General features: G+C 40.1%; 1 protein-coding gene and 1 long non-coding RNA gene across 2 annotated transcripts in view; one reads left to right on the plus strand and one right to left on the minus strand.

Annotated features, from left to right (window-relative positions):
* The window catches only part of GRM7 (glutamate metabotropic receptor 7), a 912,442-nt gene that overhangs the window by 885,446 nt on the left and 8,472 nt on the right, over positions 1-18,524 (plus strand). The window lies entirely within an intron of this gene.
* Positions 1-18,524, minus strand: part of LOC126947684 (uncharacterized) — a 252,963-nt gene that overhangs the window by 9,637 nt on the left and 224,802 nt on the right. The gene's annotated exons all lie outside the window — the stretch shown is intronic.

An 18,524-nucleotide genomic window follows, 5' to 3' on the forward strand; every position in this document is an offset into this window, starting at 1 on the left:
CATCAGTGTCACCAGGGGCTTGTCAGAAATGCATTCATTTAGGCTCCATTGCAGATTGAGTCAGAATCTGCATTCCAGCAAGATCCCCAGGTGACTTCTCTACACATTACAGTTTGAAACGTGCTCTTTGGCACAAGTTTTCTCTCCCAATCTGCCTAACGCTGACTTTGTGTGCATATATCTACTCAGCAGCCTGGTTGTATCAGCCAAGAGCTCACCAGCACATAACTTCCTCTGTGGATAAATCCTCTATCCAAGAACAGTTTGGGTCCTGTAACAGAGTCCATTTCCTTCCAAGTCCAAAGGACACCATCACAGACCAGAGGTCTATTGGTGCAAAAGTGTTGAACTGGAACATAGCTTTGTTCCCACCTATGAAGGTTTGCAGGTGCAAAATGCTAAATTGATCTTGTTCTCATGCCAATGGCAATGAACAGTCACCCATCTGGTAGCTTCTCCTCCCAGCCAAAGCAATGGCTGAACCAAGGCTTCTCCTTGCCAAAAGCATGGCATTCAAGGCTCTTGCAGGAACATAAACATGCCTTTCAATTTGGGAGATAAATAGTCGATTCTTCTCACTTTCAGCTTTAGTAAGGATTAAAGGAATTCTCACTGCATGACCCAATAGGAAATTATCTGTACCACATCTTCTACTCTATGACAAAAAGAAAGCAATGGTGGCTGGGTGCAGTGGCTCACACCTGCAATCCCAATACTTTGTGGGGGCAAGGGAGGAGGATTACTTGAGGCCAGGAGTTCAAAAACAGCCTGGTCAACATAGCAAGACCCCATCTCTACAAAAATAAAAAATAAATGAATAAAAATTTAGTCAGACATGGAGGCATGTGCCTGTAGTCCCAACTACTTAGGAGGCTGAGGCAAAAGGATCGCTTGAACCCAGGAGTTCAAGGCTTCAGTGAGCCATCATCGTGCCCCTGCACTCCACACCATAGCATGACCCTGTCTCAAAACAAATTAAAAACAAAAAGCAACGGAGGAAAGAGATGGTAACATATATTTATCAAGGACTGACATACTAATAGCAAGTGCTTACTAAATGTCTGCTAAGTGTCTGTGTTTACTAAGTACTTATATAATCCTCAGAACCACTCGATAAGTAGGTTCCATTGTTATTCTTATTAAAGAGTTAAATAAACTCTTATTGAATATACAGAGAGGTTAACCAGCCTGCCAAAGGTCACACAGTTAAATGGCAGAACAGGGATCCAGACCCCCTACATTTGGGTTCCTGAATCTCACATATGAACACTCCACTCATATATCTGGCATACACAGAGAGAAAAAAATGTAACATAAAGGTTTCAAATTCAGCCTTCTTTAGTTTTTGAAGCATTTGTCTCTCTCTTATTTCTTCTTCACTTCCCACTGTGGGTTTTTGTCTCTTCTCCCGCTCTGCTCATCTCCACCTCCTCCTAAAAAGAGGTTGCAGGGATTCAGCAGCCATTCCCTAACCCAAGCCAGGTTCTCCTCCCCAGTGTTATCCTCACCCCCATCTAATTCCTTGCCAGCCTTCTCTCCTGCACCACCAGGCTCTCCCCTCCCAAGGAACCTATCACCTGTCTTAAATGCAGGGGTATCTGAGAAAAGCCAATGTCTAATTCAAAGATCTGGAGCTTTGGCCAAAAGAGAGCTTTCTAATCATGCTGTGAGGGATGTTTTCCTTGTTCAGAGACACTTGGGATGGCTGTATCTACGTCCATTTGCATTCTGCTACTGGCACACAAGCTGTCTCCTTCTTACAATCCATTACAAAGCATCCACTCCTTTGGCCAGCAATTCCCCACAGTCATTCCATAACTAACTTGTTCCATAACCTAAGGGCTGGGATACATTTATTGCCCTCATTTTCCTTTCTTTCTGCCTACAGGGAAAATAATACTTTTCAGAATATAGATTAGAGTTTGTAAATTGAACATTATCCAATACTATTTCCAGCAAAAGTGATACCAATATTTAGTACTTTACTTGTCAACATTTCAAAGCCAGGGGCATATATTAAGAAATGGGAAAGCATCTATAGGTTTTTATGAAAAAGAAAATATGGCACGGACAAAGCAGTAGTTGAGTTTTTTCATAGAGTGTCACAGATGATGCAAAAATAGAATGAAATAAACAGCCCCAGTCTAGCCTGAATACATAACATTTGGACATCCTACTCCCATGGGTTGAATGATGCTGCTGATTTTGTTTTTATGGTTGGCTCTGTTATAGAAATTGATATTTGGGCTGTATTTACAGGACATCAGTATAGTCAGTTGAAAAGTAAGCAGATTCATTCAAACCAATTCCAATAACACTTTAAGGAGTGAGCAAGGGAAATTGTGTGTTTGAGATTTATTGAATTTTCTGGTTGACCTGGGGTTTCCTGAATCCTCCCATTGTTTCATTTCACATGATTGAAATCCTTATTTTCAAAAATATATCACTCTACTCTGTTTACTTGATGAGGCAGGCTGAGTGTTATTTAACCTATTTTTGCTCAGGTGGGAATTCTGAAAGGGCCTCTGGTTCACTTTTCTGACCACTGGTGCTAACTGTACAAAGACTCTAAGTGTGGAAGGATGGAATACTGCACATCTTCCTGGGATTGTCTTAATTTCTTCAAACTAGATAGTTTTTCCCTTCCTTTTTTTTTTTTTTTTCTTCAAAATGGTGACTTTGATACATTTTCTTCTTTCCCATCTAAAAATGGATGAATTATAGATGGGTCAATTTTAGTTTTCATTTTGAAATCACCAAAAAACAGACAGAAAAGACTTCCAAAACTTACTTCTTAAAAAAAAATTAAATCACACACAAACTTATTTTCCAGTAGACAGAACCACAGCACAACCTTCTTGCTGACTGAAATTTTAGAAAACTAAAATTAGGTTGATTTTTAAAAAAATTCCACAGGTGGTTGTGGAAGGTCTAGAAAATGCTGGTATATATTTTTTCTCCACCAGGAAACAGAGTCAGCCATCCAGCCATAGAGTTTTCATATTATGATTGTTTCAATCCATCATCTCTCTGAACTGGTATTTAGAGAGGCAATGGATATACTATTTCAAAAGCAGAAATTAGAAGTTATAACCAGCTAAATGGTAACCTGGATTCAAATACAAGGTGGCCAAAGATAAATAAAACTCCTGTCCCATCAACTGATATGTCTTTGTTTCTTGATATCTGTTGGCAACCTCTAGCTAGCCAGGTGCAATGGCCCACCAGCAACAGGAAGGGAGAGTCTCTAGTATTAGATGGAAATGAGATTCTATGCCCCAGTATGAGGTCTCTTAGAGGCAGGGAGGAAGGAGAGAGTATTCAAGATAGGAAATTCTGCCAAAGATGCTTACTATGGACAAACTCTGTTATCTGCTTTTCAAACCCATTCCTGTGTTTTATCAGAATCACTCACTGTGGCATCAGAGGTATGGTAGTACATTTCAGAAGAAAGGACCTTACATGTCATTTAACCTGCTCAGTTCCTTCACCCTTCTGCCTTACAATATTTCCATTTTCCAAGATGATGTGGACTAGCAAGACTGACATCTCTTATTAAAAGAAGAGGTTTGCAGGGTTCAGACATGAACTCTGGAGTCAGATGGCCTAGCTCAGCCAACCTTGGGGCCTTGGGAGTTATACTTAATCTCTCTGTGCCTCTCTTTTCCCATCTGCAAAATGAGAGAATGAAAGCATCTTCTCAGGGAGTTGATGAGGCAGTCTGTGCATAGCACTTAATACCATGTCTGCGCATAGGACGCACTCTATAAATGTTAACTATCACTATTATTAAGGAAACTCTCTTTCATCAACCATGTAATATAATGCCTTTCCTTTCCATTTCAAATAGTCCTTGAGACCTGTACAGCTTCATCCCATTCTTCCCTCCCCTGTATATTTTTCTCACAATAAACAAATGAACCCTATAACTCACTGACTGTTTATAAAGGGTTTAGGTATAACAAAAGAGAAGGCCTTGGACCCAGGCAGCATTAAAAAGATTGCAGAAAAATAATCCCCAGCCTCTAGGAGAGCTCAGACTTGGAAATATGGCATTAATAGAATACAACCAAAAAAGAGAAAATTATTCACTTAGATACCAGGGAGTTGGAAATTGAGACACCTCACCCACAGCACAGCAAGAGTAGAATCAGACATAAAAATAGAAATTTAAAAAGCCAAAAGCTACCCATCCAGAAGACCAGGCCTACCTGGGGAGGAGACTTGTCCAAAGACCGTCTGCCAAGTTAACAGTCCAGACTTCCTAGTTGGGAGGTGGTTGACATATTGGCCTCTAAGTCTGCTTCAGGAAAACAACTCCCTGGGCATAAGGTCATTTTTCAGACGTCACTCCCTCTAGAACAGCAGGGTCTTTGGTGATAATCTTGCTGACATTGGAGACCTTGGTATGCTCATAGGTGGTTTAGTTCTTGTCCCAGCTTAGAAGTCCCTTGAAGGCTGATGCTATGCCTCATATATTTGTGCATCTATCACAGCACTAGAACCTGGTATAATATGATTCATATTGGAGATCTTGTAAATATTTATTGCCTGATATTTTACCTCATTCTCCCAATGAGATGGGTGGTTGTGGTAATGGTGTGAACTTTATGATGGCTTGAGGTGACAGACCCCAGGGTATGGTGACTATCCCAGGGAACACTATTTGGAAGTACTTGCAGAAACGATAGTGTTTTTCTCCCAAGTAACACAACAACCCTGCTTCTCCTAGACAGCCTGGATATTAAGAATTACCCATGTTGCTGCCACCAAAAACTGGAAGTTTCTCCAAAAGTAAAAGGTTTCTTTATCCAAACTCAATAATCTAGAGATAGATGAAGTGATATGAAGATCTACTGTGTAACTGTGCTCCTGTGTTTTCTCTGCAAAAATATAGTCTTCTTACATACTATCACAGTTTGGGAAAACTCCTCCTCACTAAAGGCCTAAGGGACTGTATTGAAGATCAATTTCAGAGTTTAGACCTCTCTCGTAAGGAATAGCAAAAGCTGGCAATCCCGTCTTACATCAATTTCATGTTAAAATGATGAACTATGGCCGGGCGCGGTGGCTCACGCCTGTAATCCCAGCACTTTGGGAGGCTGAGACGGGTGGATCACGAGGTCAGAGATTGAGACCATCCTGACTAACACAGTGAAACCCCGTCTCTACTAAAAATACAAAATATTAGCCGGGCATGGTGGCAGGCACCTGTAGTCCCAGCTGCTCGGGAGACTAAGGCAGGAGAATGGCGTGAACCCGGGAGGCAGAGCTTACAGTGACCTGAGATTCTGCCACTGCACTCCAACCTGGGTCACACACACACACACACACACACACACACACACACACACACACACACAAAAGAAAGAAAGAAAAAAAGAAATGATAACCTATAAAAGGAGTTCAGCCTATAAAAGAGGGACTTCCAGTTGAGTTTTCATATGGTCACTCTTCTGAATTCCATTGTCTCATACAGATGACTAACTTTTGATAATAATTATGATGGTGGAATCGTAAAGTAAATAAAGATAACGGTAGTAGTAGTAGTGGTGGTGGTGATGATGGTCATAATAAGAGTATATTCTTAATTGTCCAGCACTATACTACACACTTCACATACAGCATCACAGTGGATCCTCCCAACAATCACTATTATCATTTTCCTCATCTTATAGACAGTTTAAAGGCAAGAAACCTGAGACTTGATGATCTCTCACAAGATCACAGCAAAGCTGGGATTTAAATCCAGGAACTTTGACATGAGCAGCCTCACCTTAACTATGACTTCATACTGCCTCTCACATCGTGACCTAGGCAATACCATCTTCTTTTTTTGATAAATGTAAAGGTTTGGCAATCTTCAAATTTTTTTTTCCTCCAGCCATAACCATTTCTCAAAATTTCAAGAGAAATTTAAATTTGGCCTGTGATTATATTCTTTATTTCAGATCTTCCCTCCAAACCCAAACAAATCCTGCATTTATGTTTCAAAGTGTGTCCTGCACTGGTCCTCTCAGGGAGAAGGAAGGTGATGTTGAACAGTGGAATCTTACCTGCCAGGCTTTGCTGCCAGGGGATATCACTGCCTAAAAAGGGCTCCTCAGTCTCCCAGAATCTAAATATCCATGCTAACAATTCTACCACCAATACTCCCTGAGTACTTCGCAGCATTTGCAGCTTCCTGCAACAACTTGAACATTCATGGAAGCTGGGGAGATAGAATTTCAGAAAAGAAATCAAGAGGTGATAGGTGCTAAAGATAAAAAGAACTGAGCAACAATGATGTTGTCCATGACTTTTTGGCATTTACTATCCACCCGTGTCTGGCACATAGTAGACAGCTGGAAAATGTTTGTTGAATGAGAATTACCTCTGTCTCCTGATGTCAGTCCCTCCTCTCATAGCCCTCTCTTGTTTTACCAAAACCGTGATTCAGAAAAGGTGGGGATATCTGAAATTGCATTGGATGTGTTCTTTAACCTCTCTTAGGCTCAGATCTACTTTGGTAAAGTAGAGATAATGCTGGTACCTGCTGCACAGAGCTTGCTGGAAGGATTAAAAGGGCCCGTGAATATGAAATGCTTAGCACTATGTCTAGCACATAATAAATGCTCAACAGATGCTACTACATTCAGAGCACAACTGTTTGTACTGTTTATTGCATCATCTAGGGCTCATGCTTAAGTTCTTCACAGGATCCATATTTAACCTCTTAATTTCTAAGAACAAAAACTATCAAGAGAAAATATTTTTGGTGTTTCATTATTTTGGCAATATTGGTTTTTTTCATGAAGATTCATCCCACACAGTTTTCAGGTTTTGGTCAAATTGTATAAGGTAGATTCCTTTTTGAGATGTAACAAGTTGTTTTGGGTGTTGGATACATAAAGTTTCTGGGGGAATGTGGGATTCTGAGTGATAACTGCTGAGTCTTTTTGATAACCAACCTGGGCCATATGGGCTCAATGTGTAGGTGCAGACATATGCCAGAGATGTGCATGGATAGCTTTGGTTGTAGTCATTTCAACAGAATCAGCTTGGTAGTTGTCCCGGTCTTCACTTTATCAATGCAGACACAGATCAATTCTTCACTGCAAAATTGAGTAGTGAATAAACTTACTTCAGCTAATCTAACTGATATTCTTCCAGCACTAATCAGTAGATATCCAATTTATTAAACTAAAATGGAGAAAATATATAAACAAATGCTCATTTATAGTCTCCAGTGACTGATTTTGCAAATGGTGTAACATCACCACAATGAGGTTCTCAAACTCAATGATTCCGAGTTCCAATATTGCACAGGGTTGACATAGTTGTATGAGAGACTAGCAGGGGCCATTGATTATGTGTGCAATACTATTCCATAGAATAAGAAACTGTCATTTTTGCCAATTCCCTGCTTTCCCCTTTGAGTCCACTTAAACAATACAACCTCTCAAAGCACAGGATTTTGACTTCACACTTTCACAGAGGTGGAACAGTGGCTAATGATGGCAGTATGCGTGGATGGAAGTGGAAACATGTTGACAATAATTTGACAGGTTCCTGTTTCAATGAATGGATGAAAGGCACTAGGTGCTCTGACATCTCCTTAAACCTTCTCAAGGACAGTTGCTGGCACCCTAACAGTGTCCAAAAACCAAACAACAAATTTAGTTTCATTTTATAGGCAGGTTGACCTGCTTTAGAAGGACCCCTTTCTGTCAAGGGAAAAGTACTTGCAAACACGTGTCAGTGTTATATGCATGTGCAGAGAAATTCTCCAAATGCATTCAGAATATTAAGCATAGCTAAAATATATTGATTACAAATTTTACCAAGCTCTGTTCTAAGTTCCTTAAATACGATAAGTCCTTCAATTCTTAGAACAACCTAGAGTTGTTATACTATAGTACTATTACTTTGTCCATTTTTCAGATGAGAAAATCAAGGCATGAAGAGATAAAGTAACTTGGCCAGGGTCATACAGCTGAATGTTGACAATCTTTGTGTCTCTTTGTCTTGCTCCGTTGCCTAGGCTGAAGTGCAATGGTGATCTTGGCTCACTGCAATCTCTGCCTCCTGGGTTTAAGAGATTGTTCTGCCTTAGACTCCCAAGTAGCTGGGACCACAGCCATGCACCATCATGCCTGGCTAAGTTTTGTATTTTTAGTAGAGACAGGGGTTCACCATGTTGGCCAGGCTGGTCTCAAACTCCTGAGCTCAAATGATCTGCCACCTCGACCTCCCAAAATGTTGGGATTACAGGTGTGAGCCACCATGCCTGGCCCCTTGTGTTTTCCCACTGCTCTTTCATCCTGGTGGCTATTTTGATGATCACTCCTGAATTAGAGACAGGATCTCACTCTGTCACCCAGGCTGGAGTGCAGTGGCACTCAAGATACATAGAGAAGACTGCCTTGACAGTATTAATTCTTGGTCGTAGATGTTAGGAGATAAAAGTGAGACAAGCTCCAGAAAAGTTGTGAAGCATAAATTTTGCTTTGGAGACAGGAAGTTTCCAATTTTTTTATCGTAAGACTCCAAACATTCAGAAAAGTAGAAAGAACAGTAGTATCGTCCACCACCAAGATTTAACTAAGGTTTTACCATGTTTGCTTCATCTATACCTATGTATTTTTGTCTTTAAACATTTTAGAGTTACCTACAGATACCAGTACTCCAAATTATTTTAGCTTATCACAAAATACAGCAATTCTCCAACATAATCATAATACCATTATCATATCCAACCTAATTAACAGTAATTCTCTAATATCATTCAATACCCAGCTTGTGGTCTCATCCTCAAGATCTCTTTATTGCTCCTAATGGAAGGAACTCCTAAGCTTCCTCAATCTAGTCTTTCCAGACTCATTGCCTTCAGTCCAGCTAAGTGATCACTTCTGTAAGACCCTTGCTAAATTCTAGTGATGGGAATTCCAGGCTCCTATTAGATCCCTCAAATTACGTCACAAGTTGTCTGGCCCTAAGTGCAAAGAGGAATGGACAGTGTGGGCAGGTCCACTAGACATCACCACAGCAAGCAGAATATGTTTAAGGCAAGGCTATAACCCCATCAATCTGAAATAAGGAATTTAGGTAGGACACGATGGCACACGTGGCTCACACCAGTAATCCCGGCACTTTGGGAGGCTGACATGCGAGGATGACTTGAGACCAAGATTTCAACAAGAGCTTAGGCAACATATCCCATCTCTACAACAAATTTAAAAATGAGTCAGGCATGGTGGCATGCATCTGTAGTCTCAGTTACTTGGGAAGCTGTGGTGGAAGGATGGCTTGAACCCAGGAGTTTGAGGTTGTAGTGAACTATAATTGGGCCACTGCACTCCAGCCTGGACAACAGAGTGAGAGCGCCCCACCCCAAAAAACTTTTTTTTTTAAATAAAAAATAAGGAACTAAAAATATCCCTAAAATATTTTAAGTAGTCTGCAACTCCTTGAATCTAATATACTTATTGGAGAGCCAATATCAATCCACCATCTCCTACCTGGAATTTAAGCTAGCTTCAAAGCAACAGACTGGCACCATGCATGAGAAATGAAGAGGACAGAAAGCATGTCCATAGAGAACAGTGAAGATGGAAAATACGGAACTGTTGTGAGCCTAATATGTCTGGGTACAGGCTGTGTCGCTCTGATCAGCCATAGGTGCCCAGAGTTGCAGAACCATGCCTGCCTGTATTAACCACTGTGTCAAATGCTCTGTCCATGAGAAAGCAACAACGGAGCAAGGACATTTTGGTTAGTGAGGCCCACGCCACAGATGCCCTCAATTTCTTCCCTCAACTAACCATGCTTGAAACATCCACAGCCATAACCGATTTCTAGTGTACTCTTTCATTTGTCCAGTAGAAGCCACTCTCCTAATTCAGGCATGGAATTCTTAGGGACCTGTCCCATCCATACTTTATCAGAATACAGTCTCTTTTCTATTTCCCTCAGCCAATAATTTTAGATACTCTTCATTATTCCCTGCAATAAATAACTATTTTTTCCCCTGATTGGGTAACTAGAAGAATTGCTCAACGGCTAGGAGGATCAGAGACTGTCCCTACTAATGGAAGCAGATAAGGACAGCATTGTCAGTTTCCTCACCACTTTGCATCTATCTCAAAAAGGAGATGAAAATCCCAGCTTAAAGCATACAGTCAAAGGCACCAGTTTTAAGGAATATAAGACAGAATGTTGAGTTGGGGCCTGTTTGTCATTATTTCCTACTAATCCCAAACCAAGGATCTCTCACCTTTTACGCATTCCATTATTTTTGTCTTTTTGTTTCTTTAGAGACAGGGTCTCACTGTCGCCAGGCTAGAGCGCAGTGGTACAATCAAAGCTCACTCACGGCAGCCTTGAATTCTTGAGCTCACTCTATCCTCCTGCCTCATCCTCCCCAATTAGCTGGGACCACAGGCACTTGACACCATGTCCAGCTGTTGTTTTTTGTTTGTTGTTATTATTATTATTATCATTATTATTATTATTACAGAGATGGGGTCTTACTTTAGTGCCCAGGCTATTCTCAAACTCCTAGCTTCAGGCAATAACCCACAGTTCTAACTCCTGTGAATATAATTTTCATCAAGACAAGACATGAGCAGTTTACATTCCAGAGGGCAGACAAGAAAATACATTGAAATATAAACAAATTAGAACACTTCAGAGAGTGATAGTGATGTGATGAAAAATAAGCTGTAGTTAACTAGGGAGCAATTGGGGGTTGGCAAGTGCTGTTTTACGGAGGGTATAAAGGAGGGCCTCTCCAAGGAGGAGAAATTTAATCCTGAAGAAAGAGAAACAGCCATCTTTGGGGATACCTTGGGGAAGAACATTCCAGAACAGATAGTTAGAGGGTATCACTGCCTCCACAGCCTCTTTTCCTCTCTTGTGGATACTTTTGGCCTGGGTTTTATGTAGAAGTAACTTTGTCTGTATGAACCCTGGGGCCAGACTCAGAATTCTCTCCCATTTCTTCCTTCCATTTCTATATTTTCTCCATCCTTTAAATAAATCAACTCCTGAGACATCACACAGGCACACACACACACAGAAGTAAAGGCCTTGGCTTGGAAGAGCCAGGAAAGGTCATAGGTATTGATTATCCTTCTGACCCAGGGCATGGTGTTTACATTTTCACTTCTACTTATCACTGCATCTCAATGATACTCCTCTGTGGGAAGGAAGCCAACCCTCTGTAGAAAGGTGTGCCCACCAGGGTTTCTTCTGAGGATAAGCCAAGCCAACAAGTTCCAGTGTACTGAGAGATACATGACTTAGTCCAGATTAGTCCATTACCTGGCTAGTGCTGTCCACTTCCTACTTTCAACAGACATTACCAATCCATTCCAGCACTTTCTCCTTCTGGGATATGACATCATGATTTACATAGTTTAAAAGCTAAAGTTATAAAACAGCTAAATAGAGATACTTTATTGGAAAAACAAAATTCCACTCTGACGTTAGGGGGAGAAGTCTCTCATAAGTGTATTCAACATATGAATGCCTCAGAAAATATTTTAGGAGGCCATTTATTACATAAGGTAGGTACACGTTGTATGGGGGGATAAAAATGAAGACTAGACAAAATTCTTAGAGCTATTTTCCCAAAAGCCTGGAAGAAAGGGTCATTTTATAATTAATAATGAGTCAGAACTTATAACAGTGGTTTTAAATTATTGGTCAATCTAACAAAAACAGTGACAGAAGACAAAATGGGGGGATTAGATTGTGTAGGAGAGTCACCCCTTAGAGGCCTCTTCAGAGATTACTTTGCAGGAGCCCATAGGACAAAATTTGCAGAACAAGAAATTCCCTTCATTCTAAAGAAACCCTAGAAAAAGAAGAAAAGGGATGTGGCTATTCAGGCCTCGGAGATGGTCACTGTCATCTACCTATATCTTGTCATTTAAAAAAAAAAACTAATTTACTTTCAATATAAAAATATAGCATTATAGAAAATGTAGTTAAAAAAGTAAAATGTACAAAGTAAAATGTAAAAAAAGTATAATTCAACTACCCTAATAGAGCTTTATAAGTCATTTCTCCCTACATTTTATTTTGAGAAGTTTAAAACTTACAAATACATTGAAATGAGGAACAACATGTAATCACCATTCACTAACATTTTGCCATATTCATTTTCTCCTCTCTCTCTATAGATATATATATGTGATATATAGATATATATACACACACACACACAGGTTTTCCCCATATAGCTGTTTATAAGCAAGTTGCAGACATCATGACTCTAACACTCCTGAATACTTCAGCATGTACCTCCTAGGAACAACGTTGTCCTACAAAACCTCAATACTATTTCTCATCTAATAAATTTAATATTGATGTATTATTTTTGCTATAAAGTCAATATATTATTTTCCCAATATGGCTGTTTCCTCTAAAAAAAATCTGTGTTGTAATCAAAGATCAGGCATTTTTAATCTTTTTGTTTCTTCAGTCTCCTGTAATCTAAAACAGTCTCACAACGTTTTGTTTTGTCTTTTACAGTGTTGCAATATTTCAAAAGGTCACCCATTTTCTTATGGCTTTTAAAAATTTATTTTATTTTCTTTAATATTTTTGATGCAGATTTAATTACAAAATATTTGCAATTTTCAAACTTGTCCTTTTGTATTAAATATTATTAACAATATAGCATAAGCATTGTCCATGTTGCTCCATAGTCTTAATCATCATTATCACCTTTGGCAGGTTTAAAATGCTCCATCAAAAGAATGTATTAGAATTTAATCACCCTCTAATGTTAGGCATTTGGGTTATTTAAAATTGCAAATTATATTGTACATCATCATGAACATCTTAATGCAGATAACGGTCCTTTTTTAACATTCTTAATACTTTTTTTCAAATGCATGTTGCTTGTACTAAATCATAGACTATTTAAATTTTTAAAAATGATTATTGTTCACATTAAAACAAAAAACAATAAGACACCCTGAAATTCACTGTTGTTTTAATTTTAGTTTCTTTGACTCAGAGGAGTAGCTATTAAATAAATTAACAAATATATATGAAATGTAAGCAGAACACAAAAGGAACTGTAACTCCAGAATTCTAGTGTTGAGACTGACACATTGTATTCCAGTCTGAGTGTGAGCTGGTCAGTTTCATACACAGGAGAAGCCTATGTATGAGAAGTGACTTACATTCTCAAACTTCACAGTCTGTGCCAACCCAGTTTAACCACACAGGCTTCTGGTCTGTTAAATCTTTGAGGACAAAGACATCTTACTCCCTCTGTATCCCCAGCAACCTATACTTAAAACTTAGTAGATATTTGTTTTATATTGGTTGAACTTTGTCTGACTTCTATCTGTCCTAGGTCCCAACCTTTCCATCTCCCATGGCCAGGACCCAAAATACACAATCCTGGCGACATTCCAGCCATCTTTAATCCTAGACAGAGCTGCAACTCTGAGATTCTGTCTTTTGCCTGTCAGGTTAAGCCTAGCTGGATTTCAAGAAAGGAAAAATAGTTAAGGTTCCCTTCATCTCTTCTCTTTTCCTAGCCAGGAAGCTTTCTGGTTTCCTCTCCTTTGAGCCCTCTTGGTCCTCTGAGATCTGCAGCCAAAACAAGAAGCCACTGAACCTAACAGGACTTGACTGTGATGGCACACACATGCCCTTCTCACATTGAAAACAAAGAAAAGAAAAAGTAGCTCCAGCCTCAAAGATGCTTTCATAAAAGGACATTGTTCCCAGACCAAACCGGGTCTGGCTGTGTGTTCTTGTGGCCCAATAACAAGATGCAGACAAACTGGGAAAGAAGAGAGTTTATGTCTGTAACCAGGTTCAGAGAGAAGGTCAGAGATAATTCACCAGACCAACTCACAATTGTAAAGTTTTTCCAGTGCTTATATATGTTTCAAACTATATGCCTATGTGCAGTATCATACTCGCCGTTGTCTATGCCTGATTAATTTTGTTGTAACTAAAAGGTCAGAGGCCAGAATTATCCCCTAAATCTACTTAACCTATGAGGGCCCTGGTAATGGAGTGATTACTTCTATCTTATGTTACCTACAACTTGGGTCTGGAAAGTTACTTCAAGCACCCCAGAAATTTATTCAACCCAAGATGGGTCCTGGTATAAGGAGCATAGGACTATCTTTATTATCTTGACTTACCCCAAGTCTCAGGAGAAGCCTGAGCAAGGCTCTTACCAAACATGTTTCATTTCTGGCTTTGGTGCCCGGGCATCGATTTCCCTAGGTTTAATTATTAACTTAGTGTGAAGGCAGGTGCTGTGGAAGTTTGCCTGTATAACCAGAGTGCTATGGAGGCCTGTCTGTATGACTGTTAGGAAGAACTGGCCTGCCACATCACATGGTGTTGCTGAAAGCAGCGGCGTCTCTATATGCTTATTTAGAACCGCCCTGTAATACTGACTTGGAATTTCACTTAACATATAGTCCTAATTATTCCATCCATTCCTAGCTGGTCTTCTTTCTTGTAATTGGCACCTCCTACCTATGGAGATAAGTAAGAAAGAGTCATCCTCTCTGTGCCTTGGACAGCAACCTCAGCATAATGCCCTCGGGCTGTTTTTTTCATAGTTTTGGGGATTCTATGACATTATAATGCAGTTGATTCTCAGTATTAGTAAGTTTTATATTTGCAAATTCACCTACACGCTGAAATTGATTGGTAACGTCAACCTCAATACTTACAGCATTTTCACAGTCATTCACAGGAATGTGCAGTGCACCAACTATTTGAAACACCCAATGCACACATTTGCAGTTGAGGTCAAAAAGGATGATGCCCTACCTTCTGGTTTCAGCTCTCATATTTGAACAAGTGTCCTTTTCTCAGTCTATTTAACACCTGTGATTTTGGTTGGTGGTTTTGCAGTTTAAAATAACTCCCGTACAAATACTAAAGTGCTGTGTCATATTCCTAAGTGCAAGAAGGCTATGATGTGTCATGCCTTCAGGAGAAAGTACCTGTGTTAGAGAAACTTTTTATAGGCATTCGTCAGCTCTGGTTTCAATATTAATGAGTCAACAATATGTAATAATAAAGTGTTTTTAACCGAACATATACATAAAATAAGGTTATGTTGCGAATGGAGGGGTATAGGTAACTAACGCCGTATTTTGCTCTAGAAGCAGTGGTTCAGTATTCAGTAATTCAATGTTTGTGGTGACTTTATAGAATATCAGTGCCGTGAATAAAGAGAATTGGCTGCATCTACTTTTGTTTTTGTTTGTTTGTTTTTGAGACGGAGTCTCGCTCTGTTGCCAAGCTGGAGTGCAATGGAGCAATCTCAGCTCACTGCAACCTCCACCTCCTAGATTCAAGGGATTCTCCTGCCTCAGCCTCCTGAGTAGCTGGGACTACAGGTGCATGCCACCACACCTGACTGATTTTTTGTTTTTTTGGCATTTTTTCTTTTTAGATGAAGTCTTGCTCTGTCACCCAGGCTGGAGTGCAGTGGCACGATCTCAGCTCACTGCAACCTCCACCTCCCAGGTTCAAGCAATTCTCCTGCCTTGGCCCCCTGAATAGCTGGGATTACAGGTGCCCACCACCACACCTGGCTAATTTTTGTATTTTTAGTAGAGATGGGGTTTCACCATATTGGACAGGCTGGTTTCGATCTGTTGACTTTGTGATCCGACCACCTTGGCCTCCCAAAGTGCTGGGATTACAGGCGTGAGCCACTGCACCTGGCCTGTTTTTTTTTTGTTATCGTTGTTTGTTTGTTTGTTTAAGATCTGTCTTTCCAAGTTGAATTTAAGCTCCATGAAAGCAGGGACTGAACCTGCCCAGTAACATGGCTACATCCCTATTGCCTAAAACAGTATCTGACAAATAGTAGGTGCTCAACAGATACATGTTGAATTGTACTGAACCAGAAACTGTTCAAGGATACAGACTATTTTCCCTTACCTCTGTGCCACTAGTTTATAGCCAGGCTATACTAGTATACTGTGAGCTCTTAGTAAAAGTTCAATAAATGTATTAAGGAATGAATGAAGAGACTATGAATGCCCCATCCAAAAATAGCAAGACCTGGATTTCAGCAGGAGCTTTTCATCCAGGAACACTAAGTACTACTCTGCTGCTATTTTGTCCCTATTGCCTTATTTGTAACATTAGCCTTAAGACCGACTTTGGTTCACAGCTTCGATCTTTGATGTATGATTGCACTGCATTCATAATATGCTCCAGATTGCTCGCATCTATAATATATTGAAATTGTAAAATGCACAAAAGCTTTTCAATGCCCAAAGTGCATAAGAAAAAGTAGAAATCTGATGTGGTAATTTAATGCATATCTATTTTTTTCCAAAATAAAACATATACAGCAGCAAATTACCTAGATTTTAACTTAGCCAAGCTTAAAGATGTTTTAAGACAGAGACTTTGTCCATTTGTTTCAAATATGCCATTTAAGAACGATGTAAACCTCTGTTTGATGCTTTACATCTTAAAGTACAAATTAGGTTTTTTGTTTGTTTGTTTTTAAGGAAACACTAGAATGTTCATGTACTCTTTTCATGACAGAACTGAACATTGATTTCTCAATTTAGCCAGGCTGTTTTGGCCATGTTTAGATGCAAACAGAAGGGGGAAAAAAAAAAAAAAAGAATACTGTGGCTTAAAAGTTCCAAAGGAAATCTGAGGAGTTATAATAATGGTTAGCTTTGAATACAAAAACCCATAGGAGAATACTGAGAAAAGGGATGGAAAAAAAGGATGGCAAAGCTCATGAAGTTCCCACATATATTTTTTTGTTCTATTCATCTCTAAGACCCTCCTAGAGCTGACAATGACTTCAGAGAGCAAAGTGAAACTGCATTTGCAAAAGTTATATCAGTGAGAAAATTCTAACAGTAAGCGAGCTAACTCAACCCCATCTGGCCTTTGCCTTAATTATTGCTGGGCTATTGGGCCAAGCTAACTTTGGAAGACATTTAGGCTACAATTTAAATGATAATAAGCCTTGCCCAAAACTCAACCACTTTTGTAAAGCTAACGGGAGACCACCAGGCTAGGAGGAGGAGAGGGAGAGGAGGCTGAGTCCTGCTAAGGCTCAGACATGCATGATTGTCAGTCATTATTCCAGAGTTCTAAGACATGCAACTTCCCCCAATTACATCTGCAAATAACATCACGATTGTAGACTGGCCTTTTGAGATATCTTTTCTGTTTGTTTTGCATGTCTGACACTCATGGCTCCCCCTCGATCACCAGCCCCTTCACTCCCCACCCAGAAGCAATTTAGTCCTCACGAAGACAGCTTTGGCCCACTATTTCATCTCTGTCCCAACCAATCAGCGGCAAGCACCTGTTACCTTGCCACTCCCACCCCTTTCCTTAAACTGTCTCTGAAAAATCCCTGTGAGCTTTGCATGAGATGATATGAGTGCAAACTCCATCTCGTATGTTTTTCGTTTGCTTGTTTTGAGACGGAGTCTCGCTTTGTCGCCCAGGCTGGAGTGCAGTGGCACGATCTCGGCTCACTGCAAGCTCCGCCTTCCAGGTTCACGCCATTCTCCTGCCTCAGCCTCCCGTATTAAGCTCTTTCTCTACTACCATGCCGTGGCCTTTCTTTATGCAGTGGGCAGGAAGGGCAGTTACAAAAGGCTCCTCTATGGTAACACATCCCAAAAATATTGAGCACCAACTATATATTGCACACTTCCCAAGCACTAGAACACTGTGTCTACCATCCTGATACTTAAAGTTCTAATGTTGGAGACACATATGAGAAATTAGTACTTCACCCTGGTTGTATAAGAGGAAGGAATAGTAGAGAGGTCATGAGAGGGTAGAGCAGGAACATCTCACTTGTCTGGAGGGATAGGAAAGGCCACTTGGAGCAAGTGAGTAGAAACTAAAACCAACCAGAGCGAAGAACAGGAAACCAATTAAGGAAAAAGGGCAGAGAAGGACATTACAGAGAGGGAAAAGCAAGTGTGAAGATCCTCTTCAAAATCGTTAATATTTCCCTGTGGCTTCTCAAGTACCACTGCTTTAGCATTAAAGGCTTTTTATGAGAACCTCCATTAGAAAGCTAAATAATCACAGAAATTTTGCCTTGTTCATTCTTCTGTTTCTGGCACTGGTACTGAACCAGACTGTTACTGATACTCTCTGATCCAGACCCCAAGAGAGAGTTCTTGGCTTTCACACAAGAAAGAATTCAGGGTGAGTCCACAGTGCAAAGAGAAAGCAAGTTTACTAAGAAAGTAAAATGAAGAATGGCTATTCCATAGGCAGAGCAGCCTGGTTGCCCATTTTTATGGTTATTTCTTGATTATCTGCTAAACAAGGAGTGGATTATTCATTCCTCCCCTTTTTAGACCATATAGAGTAACCTCCTGATGTTGTCATGGCATTTGTAAACTGGTGGGAGGGCAGCAGCGAGGATGACCAGAGGTCACTTTCGTCACTGTCTTTGTTTTGGTGGGATTTGGCCTTACTGTATGCTATTTTATCAGCAAGGTCTTTATGATGTGTATCTTGTGCCAACCTCCTAT

This window comes from Macaca thibetana, chromosome 2, assembly GCF_024542745.1.
Source record: "Macaca thibetana thibetana isolate TM-01 chromosome 2, ASM2454274v1, whole genome shotgun sequence".
NCBI lineage: Eukaryota > Metazoa > Chordata > Mammalia > Primates > Cercopithecidae > Macaca > Macaca thibetana.